The sequence below is a fragment of the Papio anubis genome, chromosome 19 (assembly GCF_008728515.1).
Source record: "Papio anubis isolate 15944 chromosome 19, Panubis1.0, whole genome shotgun sequence".
Lineage (NCBI taxonomy): Eukaryota > Metazoa > Chordata > Mammalia > Primates > Cercopithecidae > Papio > Papio anubis.
The window spans coordinates 20,365,962-20,381,779 of record NC_044994.1 but is presented as its reverse complement, the minus strand read 5'-3'; the positions used below and the strand labels follow the sequence as shown (position 1 = coordinate 20,381,779).

The 15,818-nt window shown below is 34.6% G+C and overlaps 1 long non-coding RNA gene across 2 annotated transcripts in view; it reads right to left on the bottom strand.

The window, feature by feature from the left end:
• Positions 1 to 2,033: 2,033 nt before the first annotated feature.
• The window catches only part of LOC103879642, a 100,350-nt gene continuing 86,565 nt past the window's right edge, over positions 2,034 to 15,818 (bottom strand). For both annotated transcript variants that reach the window (XR_002518657.2, XR_001897297.3), the window contains one exon: positions 2,034 to 4,083. This is a non-coding gene — a long non-coding RNA (uncharacterized LOC103879642). The remainder of the gene's footprint in view (positions 4,084 to 15,818) is intronic.

Below are 15,818 nucleotides of genomic sequence, written 5' to 3'. Positions count from 1 at the left end.
AATTTGAATAGGTAGAAGGCAATGGCATTTTATCACAAACTTTTCTTTAATGTTTGATTGTGTCACTATATACATGTATTGACTTGTTTTAAAAATAATAAAGATCATTTTTGAATAATATTGTCTCTTCAAAAAAATACAGCACTTGAAAAATATTGTAGGTATCTGTATCGAAATTCCGTGAACAATTTAATGGACTCAAACATTAAAGTTAACAATTCAGTTCACTGGCCAGGCGTAGTGGCTCACAACTGTAATCCTAGCACTTTGGGAGGCTGAGGTGGGTGGATCACCTGAGGTCAGGAGTTCGAAACCAGCCTGGCCAACATGGTGAAACCCCGTCTCTATTAAAATACAAAAATTAACTGGTCGTGATGGGGGGCACCTACAATTCCAGCTACTCAGGAGGGTGAGGCAGGAGAATTGCTTGAACCCAAGTGGGTGGAGGTTGCAGTGAGCCGAGATTGCGCCATTTCATTCCAACCTGGGTGAAAGAGCAAAACTCTGTCTCAAAAATTAATAAATAAAATAAAAAATAAAAACTATTCAGTTCATTAAACCTTTTTATTAGTTGTGTAATAATACTGCAAAAAGGTAACAAGTAAGTTTCATATTTATCACTATTGTATCTTTTATTTACCATAACCACACACGGCTTTATCCTTTTCCGACTTTATTGAGGTATACTTGACAAATGAAAGTTGTATACATTTAAGGTGTTGAATGTGATGTTTGCTATATGCATACATTGTAAATAATTACCATAATCAAGATAATTAATATATGCATCACTTCACATACTTACAATGTTTTATAATTAGAACTTTAAGATCTACTATCTTAGCAAATTTCAGGTATGCAAAATGATATTATTAACTATAGTCAGCATGCTGTACTTTAGATCTCCAGAACTTATTCATCCTGAATAACTAAATCTTTGTACCTGTTGACGAGCATCTCCTCATTTCTCCACCTTCTAGCCCCTGGCAAACATTATGCTACTCTCAGCTTTCAACTTCTTTTGATTCCACATATAAGTGAGATCATGCAGTATTTGTCTTTCTGTGCCTGGTTTATTTTACTTAGCATGATGTCCTCCAAGTCATCTATGTTGTCACCAATGGCAAGACTTTCTTATTTTCGAAGTCTGTTGCAATCAGGGGGTGTGTGTGTGTGTGTATCACAATTTCTTTATTCATCTGTCAACAGACACAGAATATTTTCATCCATTGACTATTATGAATAGTGCTGCAATAAATATGGAATACAGATATGTCTTCAAGATACTGATATCAGCAACTTTGGATGTATACCCAGAAGTGGATTTGCTGGATCATATGCTAGTTCTATTTTTAATTTTTTAATTATATATCTTATTTATTTATTTATTTGGAGACAGAGTCTCCCTCTGTTGCCCAGGCTGGAGTGCAGTGGCACGATCTCAGCTCACTGAAACCTCGACCTCCTGGGTTCCAGCGATTCTCTGGACTCAGTTCAAGCAATACAGATACCTACAACATTTTCCTCAGGTAACTGGGACCACAGGCGCACACCATCATGCCTGGCTAATTTTTTTTATTTTTGGCAAAGGCGGCATTTCACTGTGTTTCCCAGGCTGTTCTAGAACTCCTGGCCTCAAGAGATCTGCCCACCTCCACCTCCCAAAGTGCTGAGTACAGGCTTGAGGAACAGTGACCAGCCATATTTTTAATTTTTTGAGGAACCTTCATGTTGTTCTCCATAATGGCTGTACAAATTTACATTCCCACCAACAATGTACAATGTACAAGAGTTCTCTTTTCTCCAAATCTTAACAAGACAACGCTTGTTATCCTTTATCTTTTTGATGATGGTCACAGATGATCACAGGTGTGAAGTGATATCTCATTATGGTTTTGATTAGCATTTCCCCAGTTGTTAGTGATGCTGAGCACCCTTTTATATACATACTAGCCACTTGTGTGTCTTTTTTTGAGAAATGTCTATTCAGGTCCTTAGCCCACTTTTAATCAGTTCATTGTTGTTTATGGGGCTTTTTTTTTTTTTTTTTTTTTTTGCTTTTGAGTTGCTTGAGTTTCTTGTATACTTGGATATTAACCCCTTATGAGACAAATGATTGGCAGATATGTTCTTTCATTCTGTGTATTCCTTTTCAGTCTATTTTCTTCACATTTTAGCAGGTTTAACTTAGTAATTTTCAGCATCAACAGAATTTTTACATTTTTTATCGTATACACCAAATTAAAAGGGTAAAAATAAAAGACAGTAAGAAACACTTCTAAACTCATTTTATGAAGCCAGCCTCACTCTCATACCAAAGTAAGACAAATAAATCACAAGAAAAGACAACTACAAGCCATTATCCCTCATGAACACAGATGCAAAAATCTTCAATAAAATACTAGCAAGCAAAATTCAACTGCACATGTAAAAGAGTATACACCATGACCAGCTAGGATTTATCCCTGGGAGGCAAGCACATTTCAACATATGCGTATCAATGTGATACACCACATTAACAAAATAAAACAAGAGGGATAAAAGACCACACATTGGGTACTGTATACACTGCTCAGGTGATGGGTGCACTAAAATCTCAGAAATTACTACTAAATAACTTATTCACATAACCAAAAACCACTTCTTCCCCAAAAACTATTGAAATAAAAAAAAATAACATCTCAACAGACGTAGAAAGTCTTTGGCATAGTTCAGTGTTCAATATCCATGTGTGACTCAAACTCTCAACAAAATCAGTATACAAGAAACTTACCTCAACATAATAAAGGTCATATATGAAAAGTCCATGGCTAACAAAATAATTAATGGGGAAAACCCAAAGCTTTCCCTCTAAGAACCAATATACAACTTTTATTCAATATAGTCCTGGAAGAGCCGTTAGACAAGAAAAAGAAATAGAAGTTATCCAAATTGGAAAGGAAGAAGTAAAATTGTCTTTGTTTGCAAAAGACATGATCATATATGTGGAAAACCCAAAAGACAACAATAACAACAACAAAAACTATTAGAACGTATAAATGGATTCAGTAAAGTTGCAGGATACAAAATCAACATATGAGAACGAGTTACATTTCTATATACAAACAACAAACTATCCAAAAAGGAAATTAAGAAAGCAATTCCATTCACAATAGCAAAAAAAAAAAAGCACAAAATTATTATGAATACACTTAACCAAGGAGATAAAAGACATTAGACATTGATGAAGGAAATGAAAGAAGACACACATAAATAGAATGACATCCCTTTTGAATTGGAAGAATTAAATTGTTAAAATGTTTATACTACCCAAAGAGATCTAGAGAGTCAATGCAATCCCTACCTAAATCCCAACGGCATTCTTTACACAACTAGAAAAAACAGTCCTAAAATTCATATTGAACCACAAATGATCCTAAATAGCCAAAGCAATCTTGAGCAAAAAGATCAAAATGGGAAGCATCATTCCCTGATTTGGAAACATATTTCAAAGTTACAGTAATAAAAAATAGCATGGTACTCACGTAAAAATAGACATAAAGACAAATAGAATACAATAGAAAGCCCTTTCACATGGATGCCAAGAACATACAATGGAAAAAGAATAATCTATTCAATAAACGGTGTTTGGAAAAAGGAATATTCACATACAAAGGAATGAAATTGGACCTTTATCTGGTACCATATACAATAAAAACCCTCAAAATGTAATAAAGATGTAAATATAAGACCTGAACCCAAAGAATTCCTGGGGGAAAACAGAGGGAAACCTCCATGACTTTGGTCTAGTCATGACACCAAAAGCACAAGCAACAAAAGCAAAAAAAAAAAAAAAAAAAAAAGGGGGATTATATCAAATTATAGAACTAACTATACAGGAAATGAAACAATCAGTAAACCTTTATTTAATTATATCATTGAATTAAAATGGCATTTGTCACAGTCTATCCAAATGATAAATAATAGACTTTGTAGAAACTTCCAGAAAAATGGTAGCCCAGGAAGTCTTGTCTTCAATGCAGCTCTACTGTTCCATTGCACTCCATACTTAGATTGGAAGGAAAGGACTCACTTGTTTAAAGTCTGGAAGGGAACAAAGGCAAGAAATTTAACCTAATTTTAACTTACTTTTTTCTTGCAAATATAGGGTATACATTGCCACAGAATGTATTAGCATCCATGCTATCTTTCCAACTGGAGTCTAATAGCATTTTTTTTTCTAAAAGGACACACAGTTTGGGGGAATTAGAAATGCCCATCAAATGTGGCTGACAGCTAAGGAAGGAGAATCAGGGTAGTTCTTATAATTTTCAATTCAAGAGTAAGAGGAGCACTAAACAAATTGTAGAGGTTCATTCACATGTTATCCTGCTGACTACAAGTTGAAATTAGTTATAATAGCAAAGCAAAGTGAAGTAACATTTCTATCAACAAAAGTAAAATTCCATTTAAGAACACACACATGTGCACACTCATAACCAGCTCTGATGGCTTATCTTTTAGAACAATGCTTCTCAAATTTTAACATGAACGCCAATCACCTGGAAATCTGTTATGGGATTGAGATTTTGCATTTCTAACAAGTTCCCAGTTGGTGCATAAGCGCTGATCCATGAATCACATTTTGAGTCGTAGGGACAGCTTCCAAATCTGTGTTTTTTTTCCATGATAAATGAAGTGAAAACTTAATCTAATAAGAAAAGAATGACTAACAAGGAACTATAGAAGTTTGAAACCAGAAAAGACTATCTAAGGGACTTGCTTTGAATTTACATACCAACATTTATCTGTTGCAATTTGAGAATATCTCAACTGCTTAAAATGCATGAATTACATCAAGTCTAAATAATTATAATAAAGGATTAAAAGTTTATTCAAGTCAAAAGTGGGGTCTTTATTTTTGAAGCATATCTATTTTCTGTTGCACATTTCTTTAGATGGTGTCAAATTCAATAAATAAAAAGTGGGTGATTTAGAATTATTTCTGTCCGTTCTAAATGTGATGAATTACCGATCAGCAAAGGGAAACTTGTAAGACTAAATATTATAATACAGATAAAGAAGGGGAATTATTATATCCTGGAAAAGAAAGGCTTTATTTATCTCCAAAGGGATGGAATCTAGAAAAAAAAAATTGTAAATCACTGAGGAATGATGAACTCTGAGCATTCTTCCCTTGAAATAGGAACACAGCTGAAAGGACAGGTAGGCTTAAAATAATTAACTACTAAATAAATTGCATGTCTTAAATCTTAGATATAATGCCAATTATAAATCTGTTTCTCAGACCTTGGCTCTTCTTTTCCTGAAAAAATGTATAATTTTTTAACACCATGCAAATACCTGTAGATTAAAGAAAAACAGGCATCTAAAACACATGTATCTGCTCTTTTATTTACTGATAAAAATCTTACATTTACAACTAAAGAAAGGATACTGTCTTAATGAATCAAAATAAAAACATGTTTCCAAAGTCTGAGTCTATTTCCAAAGTGTAGCCCAAACTGGAATAAATCTTAAATAGAGTTTAGCCTTACAAAGCCAAAAAAGAAAGAAATACAAAGCTGTTGAATACATTTCTACCTTGTTTAAAATATTTAAATTAGCAAAAATATTGCTTTTGTTTCCGGAAAGACTATTGAACTGAGAAACTTCTAGGCTTTAAGATTATTAAAAAGATTGTCCAATATGTGACTGCTATGATCCCACAAAAAATCAATTTTTATTTGCCAAGTTAAATCTTCCAGCAAATTGTTGGCAGTGTGATGTTGGATACTCATATCACAATAATCCTGCCCAAATAGTCATGTTTGATTACTCCGTGTTCAGTGCTGAGAGGGAAAAGTCCAATAAATTCTCACTACTACTTTTCAAACTGTACATCAGTCACTGTAAACACCAAAGAATAAGACGAAATGAGGACCAGCATGAGCACACCTTTTGTCCTAAATGTTAGATTCTTAAAAAGGGGAAGTAAATGAATGTGAAGGAAAAGTCTAAGTATAATGTGAATTTTCGATAAGCTGTATAGTAGGGACATATCAGGAAGACCCCTTACTTTTTCACTTCATATAAAAAGACACAAATATATATATGTATTTTTTAAATTAATGCAAATGAAAAAAATACTCTACATGTTTGTTAATACCAAAGCCTATTTCCCAACTGGGGAAGTTCCCAGAATGGAGAGGTTATATAACCACTGTGGAAAAATAAGCCTGTAAGTATAAGACATCATAACAAATAATTTATTCATTAAAAATATTGCTGTTGTTATCATTTCAGTTTTGATATGGGTTTAGCTGCTATAAATGAGAGATACAAAATGCTATTCTTTTTTTTTTTTTTTTTTTTGAGACGGAGTCTGGCTCTGTCGCCCAGGCTGGAGTGCAGTGGCCGGATCTCAGCTCACTGCAAGCTCCGCCTCCCGGGTTTACGCCATTCTCCTGCCTCAGCCTCCCGAGTAGCTGGGACCACAGGCGCCCGCCACTTCGCCCGGCTATAAAATGCTATTCTTTAAAAGAGAAAATTTGTTTCCCTCACACATAAGATCTGAGCTGATATGGTGATGGTTCTGCTCCATGAAGTTGGGTGAGGCTAAGTGTCTCTCCACCTTGCTGCTCTGACATCCCCAGGATTCTATCGGTATCCAACAGTCCAGACTCATCACCATTACACATTCCAGTCGTCAAGAAAGAGGAAAGAGGCAGGGAAGAAGGCATCCTTTTGTTATAAACAAATTACTAAGAAACTGAACCTGGCATGTCTATTTTCTTTCCATTGGCCAGAACTTTAGTCACGTGAACTACATTTAGTTGTAAGGAAACCTGGGAAACAGCCCTTAATCGCCAGCCACACGCAAAGATGACAATTCTATTTGTAACTCTGCCACTGTTACTTTTGGATATCAGATTAGTTTTTTCCACCATCAAGCAAGACTCTAATAACTGCTTCATCTCCTTTGTAATAAGTATTAAATAAAATAATATACATGAAATATTATGTAAACTGTAAAGCAATGTATACATGGAAGGTATAAATTATACTTTACACTGATATTTTACAGAACAAATGGGAAAAGATAAGAGAAAGAAGATGAAGCCGAGAAGATAGGAAATTACTTATTGATACTGTTTTCAAAGAAACATAAAGAACACTCTTTTTTAGACACAGTATGAAGGTCAATTTAGTTATTTGTGATGTGTTAGACTCTAAGTATGAGTTTGGAGTGTGAATGTTATTGCCATAATTTGAAATGCCATCTATTTGCATCAAAATATTTCAGATGGCATGTCAGTCTTCATGATTCGCTCCACAGGAACTGCTGCCACATGGACTGATATGAATCCAAGACTGTATACCAGGAACCGTGCTCAGCACAAGAGATGAAGGAAAAAGAATTGTATGCGCAGGTTTAAACAGGTAAATTTCAAAACAATGTCATACGTAAAATTATACAGATTTTTAAAAATGAAGTATGAGTGAGCAACATATAAAGGAAAGAAATGTATGTTATCAAGCACAGTATTTTGATATCATGCCAATGATGCTTTAAAATTTCCACATATCGGTGACATGATTACCTAAAGTTAAAATATTGACTAGAAACGCATTGCAGTTTTAGGAAATAATAAGTATTACTCAAAATATCTCCTATCCTGCTAAAGTCCCTGAATTCCCAGCTTAAATAAACAGAAATATAAAAACCAAATAAATCACTAAATTATCACAGATAATAAAAATGGACCTACTAAATTCATTTAACATAAGAAAATGTAAGATGAACAAACCTATATGTGAACTTATTACTTAATTACTTATTGTTTATTACATTGTTTTGCTTATATAAAATATAAATATAAGGCTATTTCTTATATAACCATCTTTAATTGATTAGTTTCTTTGAAGGAAGAAAATATATGAAATAAAAGAAGTTTGTAGTAGCATTAATTTTTTCTTTAAATAATTTTATCTTTGAAAACTGAACAAAACAAAGCAATCCATCAAAATATAAAATTACTTCCACTGTGAGAAATTTAAGGGTATTACTTTTAAAGGTTTTATAACTATCTCTCTATGTGTTTTCCTAGATGAATGTTTAAAGCTAGAGTGATAAAATGCTAATATTATTAGACACTAAATACTTCAGCACTACTGAGTTTGTTATTACATTTTATGTTATTATTACGTCAAAAAGCATCCAGGATGTAATTTTGTTTGGGATGCACTGCTAGCTTTGACAGTAAAATTAGAACTCTGAGGCCAACTAGAATGTCATCTTGAGGTATTGGTTTATAGTTTGATGGATGCCTTAGCATAAAACATTTGCATATTCAAGTTAATTTTGTTTGACTGTGATATATGCAACCTGAATACCTGTAAACTTTTCTATTTATAGCTAAAAAGTAATTTAAAACATTTTCTGGAATTAAAAATTTTTAGCAGAATATCTTATCATGCACTTTGTATTCTTTGGGTATTATTCTCTAGGTCATTCCTTTATAAGTAGATTCTCATAGTTATTTAGCTACTTAATGAAAATTAATTTTTTAAGTTCTTTGATTATAATTCCAGTGTTGCCTCAACTTATACAATTAAATAACTTTGAAAAATAGAGTTCTGCCATTCTTTAGATTATAAATATTTGTGTTATTAATTGAGGAGACTCAAGATCTTGGTGACCAAAAATATTTGTCCCTGCTAAAGCCTCTGAATTCCTAGCTTGAAGGCCCAGTTGTTTTTATCACAGTATAAATACAGACACCTTTAGCTTCTCTTTGTCAATGCCCACCTATTTGCTAATTATCAGTGTCATGATCAGCAGGAACTTGATATCTCAGTGCTAGCTGATAGGTAGGCTGCAATGGAATGCTGTAAAAGCACACTGCAATGATGGGGAAAGGGCATTTATGGCCACATCATGTACCTCAGTGGGAAGAATTACAAAGAAAGGATATCAGAGAGTGACTCTAGACATTCTAGAGCAAGAAGAACATGTGATGTCAAGAAAAAATAAGCTTGTAGAAAGCGAGATGCTTAAGGAAGATGGAGAAAAGCATTTTAAAGCCTGGTGAGAACATACCAAAGACAAATATGACCAATTTCACAATTTTACCAAGGACTTGGATCCCAGATACCTTCAGAGAAAATAAAGAGCTTAGAGAATAAAGTGCTTTTTAAAATATTTTCCAAGCAATGAATGCATGGAGGGGTCATCTCAGCACTCTGGCAGATTATGGGTAATCATAAAGTATCGAAGTGACTAGAAGTTGATTAGGTGGATGTTAATCCAGCAGTGTTCAAAGTGTATCATTTACTTTGGTGGTCTGATAAGATGTTCTTTTAAAAAATTGACAAATGGGGTCTAATTAAACTAAATAGCTTCTGCACAGCAAAAGAAACTATCAGAACAAAAAGGCAACTTACAGAGTGGGAGAAAATTTTTGCAATCTATCCATCTGACAGAGGTCTAATGTCCAAAATCTATGAGGAACGTAAACAAATTTACAAGAGGAAAACAAACAACTCCATTAAAAAGTGGGCAAAGGATATGAACAGGCAGTTCTTAAAAGAAGACATTCATGGAGCCAGCAAACAAATGAAAAAAAGCTCAACATCACTGATCATTAGAGAAACGCAAATCAAAACCACAATGAGATACCATCTCATGCGAGTCAGAATGGCGATCATTAAAAAGTCAAGAAACAACAGATGCTGGTGAGGTTGCAGAGAAATAGGACTGTTTTACACTGTTGGTGGGAATGTAAATTAGTTCAACCACTATGGAAGACAATATAGTGATTCCTCAAAGGTATAGCACCAGAAATACCATTTGACCCAGCAATCCCTTTATTGGGTGTATACCCAAAGGAATATAAAAAATTTTACTACAAAAATACATGCACCCATATATTCATTGCACCACTATTCACAATAGCAAAGATATACAATCAACCCAAATGCCTATCAATGATAGACTGGATAAAGAAAATATACATATACACCATGGAACACTATGCAGCCATAAACAGGAATAGGATCATGTCATTTGCAGGGACATGGATGGAGCTGGAAGTCATTATCCTCAGCAAACTAATGCAGGGGCAGAAAACCAAACACCACATGTTCTCACTTATAAGTGGGAGCTGAATGATGAGAACACATAGACACAGAGGGGGGAACAACACACACTGGGGCCTGTTGGGTTGGGGTTGGGGGAGGGAGAGCAGTAGGAAAAGTAGCTAATGCATGTGGGGCTTAATACCTAGGTGATGGGTTGATAGGTGCAGCAAACCACCACGGCACACATTTACCTACGTAACAAACCTGCTCATCCTGCACATGTATCCCAGAAAGTAAAATAAAAATTAAAATATAAAGAAAAAAACCTCTGCAGTGAAACAGTTTGGGAAACTCAGCATCCTTTAATTCCCTTTTAGAGACCCAAAACTTCTATTAGCATATTATAAGCTTTGAAAAGTTTTTGAGCTGAGAAACCTTTCTGAAAACTGGCATTTCCCAGAGTTATTTGACCTCATAAGCATGTTTTTAGTAATACCTATAAATATTTTGCTGAAAATGTTGAAATGATTATAAACCCCTTCTATGCATGGCAGAGTACATTTGCTCTTGGTTACAAACTATGATCGAGGGAAGACAACTGATATATATTGTACCTAGTAATGACGGCCATAAAATTTTGATTTATTAAAATACACATCTTTGTCATCAGCATGACTTTTAATGAAAATATAATGTGAGAGTGTCAAAAGGCCATGATAAAAATTCATATCTTCTATATACCTTAAAAATACTGTATAAGTAATAATAAACCAAGCTTTCCCAACAGTGAGTTGATGACTGAATTAAAAATCGAGTGTAGATTTGACTGATTTAATCATCACTGCTCCACTGGGACCTTCTGGATGGTTGTTAATTGTGGTGCCATTTGCAAAGATATGGCTACCTACCTATCAGAAAATGGACTACATGATCCACAATTGACATGGGATACAGAACCAATTATTAAGAGAGTTTTATAATTACTAATCCAAGCCAAATTTTAACAAATAATAGAACAAAATCTGCATCCTATATCTAATCTCTTCTAACTTCCCTATATCCATATCCAAAATGAGGCAACACTTCAAATATACATACAGAGTATAGAATAAGAAGATGCCAAGATAAATTATCTTGGTACTATTTCAGTGCCTAAAGTAATTTCTTCAGCATTGCCCCAAAACTCTGGACTTCTCTGTTAACCCAAGCTTCTGGTTTAAGCGGGAGCAAATAAAGCTTCTTTCTAAATATTAGAATTTGAAGATTTGTATATAACATCACTCATTTTTTTTTCCAACCTGTAGCCCAGTCTGCTTTCCCCTTTATCAGAACTTTTGAAATTATTGTTTTGGGTTAATCGAAAATGTTATCTGGTTGTCCCACTAACATATTTTCTTGGATATATTGAAATGTATCTCTCCAAATCATAAGATAACGCAATTTTGGGAACTTGAATAGGCTAGTGAGTAAATAACTTCAATTTCTGGTTTTACATAAATGAGGCCTGGAACTATGAGCATTTGGACAACGAGCTGGTAAAGAAAAACAAGGGTGGAAAAAAAAGTGAGGAGATACAAAAAGAAGAATAAGACAGAAGATCAACATTTAATACTTCACAATTTTGGCCCTCTTTTGCTGCCAAGTTTGTATGAAAGTAGATACCAGAAAGCTTCTATTTTGTCATCTATGATGTTGAACTCCTCTCTTATATATATGTCATTTAGTATATAAATGTAATGTGATGTAGTGAAAGAGTACAGGCTTGGAATAGGATAGATCTGTATTCAAATCTCATGCTCTTATTTTCTGACACCAAAGCCTTAGGCATCCCTCTCATTGACATATCCTGGACAGCTAACTTGTCATCACAAATCACCACCCAGCTGTGAAGCATTAAATTCAGGCAGCCCACTCTGTAACCACCACTTCTCCCACCTTTGGACTCACCCAACTATTCCAAATATACATCTCCAAGCATTTTACTTTGTTTTGCTTTCTATTTGTTCATTTTTTTACTGATATTTGAACTTCCTTATGCATTGCATGAAAAAACTTCTTTTCTGTAGGAGGGCAGGAATTATTCTTCTCTCACTGACAATGCTAGGATAACAGACTTTTAATAAACATGATATACTGTTGAAGATTATTTAACATCTCAGATCCTCTTTTTTTACCTGTAAATGAAGACCAGAAGTAATAGAATTTTTTCAAACATTAAAAATGAGATAACTAATATATATAACTATCTTACACATACTAAGTAATCAAAAAAGGTTAATTCCATCAACCATGTCACTTTCTCTAAGATGCAGAGCCATGGAAAAGACAAGGATTGGCAGGAGAAGTAAGAGACTGGAAGTCTCTTACTGCATTATGGCCATTATTAGTGATTTCATCTAAATATTATGTAGAAAAATTTGTCACATCTTCAGCTTACTTTATTTTCTTTCTTCCAACAAACTGAAGTCAATTCATTTTCAAAAATAGATTGTACCTATTTATGCATTATTGTTTTCATATGTTCATGTGGGGTTATTCATAAATGAAGATCATCAAGAAAGGATTGTTCTCATGCAATTGATACCACACTACAGAAATTAAGGAGTGATATTTACAACCTACAAGGCAGAGAATGGGAAGAGAAAAGGAATAGTTAAGAGAGTTAAACAGGATACAGCAAGAAGTCCTTATTTCTGACTATGAGGAAATTATTTTCAGCTCAGACTCCTCTCAGAATATTAAACTTCCTGCAAAACCATATGTAAGATAAAACCCTTTCTCCTCTGAGCAATCGAGGGCCCAGGAGCAAAACCCAAAGAGCTAGAAACTCACATTAGCAGAAAAAGAAACCACTTAAAGATAAGCAATTAGGGCTGGTGTTTTACAGGGCATAATTGAAAGATGACACCTCCTGAAAAGTCCCCATTGATTAAAACTCAGTATTTAAAGTGAGCGTGGTGAACTCACATAAGCAAAGACTCACAATTTTCTGGAAATGCTGAATATGGCCCTAAATTTAAAAATGGAGATCCTACCACGAACCCTTGTGGAAAATGTACATTAAGTGATGGAAGAGAAAATAGGCAGAATTTGCCAGAAGAAGTAAAAGTGTTGAGCAAACATTCTTCTTTTAGCCATACCTGTCCAGGTGGTATCATGAGAAGGAATTTGAAATTTATATCAGAAATATATAGTATAACAATTATATTATAAATAAATATGCTGAGATTTACTATATTATAAAGTATCCATGATTCTCAACTCTCGAGTGTCAGTTTATTCTCACCTATTCTTTTATCATATTAATAAAATTCTGAGACAAACCCCATTTATGTATTGTTATTGATACAAAATATTTCACATATTTGTGGAGTGCATGTGATAGTCTGTTACATGCATAGAATGTGTAATGACCAAGTCAAGGTACTTGGGGTATCCATCACCTTGAGTATTTATCATTTCTATGTGTTGGGAAACTTCAAGTCCTCTCTTCCAGCTACTTTGAAATATACAATACATTGTTGCTAACTATAGTCCCCCTACTCTACTGTGAAAAATTAGAATGTATACCTTCTATCTAACTGATATACCCATTAACCAATCTCTCTTCATCTCCCCCTCCTACCCAAATACCATTCCTAGTCTTTGGTAGCTATCATTCTACTCTCTACCTCCATGAGATCAACTTTTTCAGCTCCCACATAGGAATGAAAACATACATTTTTCTTTCTATCTCTGATTTATTTCACTTAATATAATGACCTCCAGTTCCATCTATGCTACTGCAAATGACATCATTTCACTGATTTCTTTTTTTTCTTGAATTTTTTATTGCTGTTTTTGCAATTTTTTTAATTATACTTTAAGTTCTGGGATACATGTGCAGAACATACAGGTTTGTTACATAGGTACACACGTGCCGTGGTGGTTTGCTGCACTCATCAACCTGTCATCTACATTAGGTTTTTCTCCTAAGGCTATCCCTCCCCTAAACCCCCATCCCCTGACAGGCCCTGGTGTGTGATGTTCTTCTCCCTGTGTCCATGTGTTCTCATTTCACTTCTTTCTAAGGATGAATAATATTTAGTTGTGTATATATACAACATTTTCTGTATCCAATCATCTGTTGATGGACACTTGTGTTGATTGCATATCTTTGCTATTGTGAGTAGTGCTGCAACAAGCATGGGAGTGCACATATCTTTTGACATATGGATGCCTTTTCCTTTGGATATCTCGCACGTGGTGGGATTGCTGGATCTTATAATAGTACTGTTTTTCGTTTTTTGAGAGATCGCCCTACTGTTTTCCATTTACATTCTTACCAATCATGTATAAGAATTCCCTTTTCTATGCATCTTTACCAACATCTGTTATTTTTTCTCTTTGTAGTTATAACCATTCTAACTGGGATGAGATCATATCTCATTGTGGTTTTAGTTTACATTTCCCTGATGATTAGTAATGTTCAGCATTTTATTTGCCTAATGGCCATTTTTATGTCTTCTTTTTGAGAAATGTCTATTTGTGTTTTTGTGCACTTTTTAATGGGATTATTATTATTTTTTTGTTTACTAAGTTGAGTTCCTTATATATTCTGGAAATTAGTCCCTTGTCAGATGAATAGTTTACAATTTTTTTTTTCATTCAACAGCTTGTCTCTGCACTCTATTGATCATTTCCCTGGATGTGCACAAGGTTTTAGGTTTAAAACAGTCCCATTTGTCTATTTTTTAAAATTATACTTTAAGTTCTAGGGTACATTTGTACAACGTGCAGGTTTGTTGCATATGTATACTTGTGCCATGTTGGTGTGCTGCACCCATCAACTCATCAGCACCCATCAACTCATCATTTACATCAGGTATAACTCCCAACGCAATCCCTTCCCCCTCCCCTCTCCCCGTGATAGGCCCCGGTGTGTGATGTTCCCCTTCCCGAGTCCAAGTGATCTCATTGTTCAATTCCCACCTATGAGTGAGAACATTTGGTGTTTGGTTTTCTGTTCTTGTGATAGTTTGCTAAGAATGATGGTTTCCAGCTGCATCCATGTCCCTACAAAGGACACAAACTCATCCTTTTTTATGGCTGCATAGTATTCCATGGTGTATATGTGCCACATTTTCTTAATCCAGTCTGTCACTGATGGACATTTGGGTTGATTCCAAGTCTTTGCTATTGTGAATAGTGCCACAACAAACACATGTGTGCATGTGTCTTTATAGCAGCATGATTTATAATCCTTTGGGTATATACCCAGTAATGGGATGGCTGGGTCATATGGTATTTCTAGTTCTAGATCCTTGAGGAATCGCCATACTGTTTTCCACAACGGTTGAACCAGTTTACAATCCCACCAACAGTGTAAAAGTGTTCCTATTTCTCCACATCCTCTCCAGCACCTGTTGTTTCCTGACTTTTTAATGATTGTCATTCTAACTGGTGTGAGATGGTATCTCATTGTGGTTTTGATTTGCATTTCTCTGATGGCCAGTGATGATGAGCATTTTTTCATATGCCTGTTGGCTGTATGCATGTCTTCTTTTGAGAAATGTCTGTTCATATCATTTGCCCACTTTTTGATGGGGTTGTTTGTTTTTTTCTCGTAAATTTGTTTGAGTTCTTTGTAGGTTCTGGATATTAGCCCTTTGTCAGATGAGTAGATTGCAAAAATTTTCTCCCATTCTGTAGGTTGCCTGTTCACTCTGATGGTAGTTTCCCTTGCTGTGCAGAAGTTCTTTAGTTTAATTAGATCC